Genomic DNA, 499 nt, shown 5'->3' on the forward strand with positions numbered 1-499 from the left:
GTAGGATAGTTTTTTATGAAGAATGCAGGCCTGCAAGAAAACATTGCCGATGCAACTGCATTGCTGATCATTCCTTGTGCTCACATTCATGTAAGTAGATTCTCAATAATCATTTTTTGAAAATTGCTCCATGATAATGAACTTCAACATACAAGCATGAGGACATATCTCTTTTATAGCTCAGGTGAAACGGCGTGGCGTTTCGTACACTATTTGCAATGCACAAATTCACATACCAAGCTCAAGTTGCATTGAATTGATGTGTTTTGCGACACGATTGTGCGTGATCTGTATGTTATCATCTCTGTTTGTAAAGACAATCAGTATAAGGATGCACCCCATGGGTTTTGAACCAGACTCCACTCGACTGTGAATTACATGCGACATCGCTGTGCCACGATATGGCCATGTTTTTCATCCGAAAAATAATCTTTTCTCCTTTTGTTCAAGTTTTGTGACGTCACAGTTTTGGAAATAGCGAAGAAACAAATGTGCGTTT

This window comes from Stegodyphus dumicola, chromosome 9, assembly GCF_044657685.1.
Source record: "Stegodyphus dumicola isolate Sdum_Otavi_A_Nest chromosome 9, ASM4465768v1".
Taxonomy (NCBI): Eukaryota; Metazoa; Arthropoda; class Arachnida; order Araneae; family Eresidae; genus Stegodyphus; species Stegodyphus dumicola.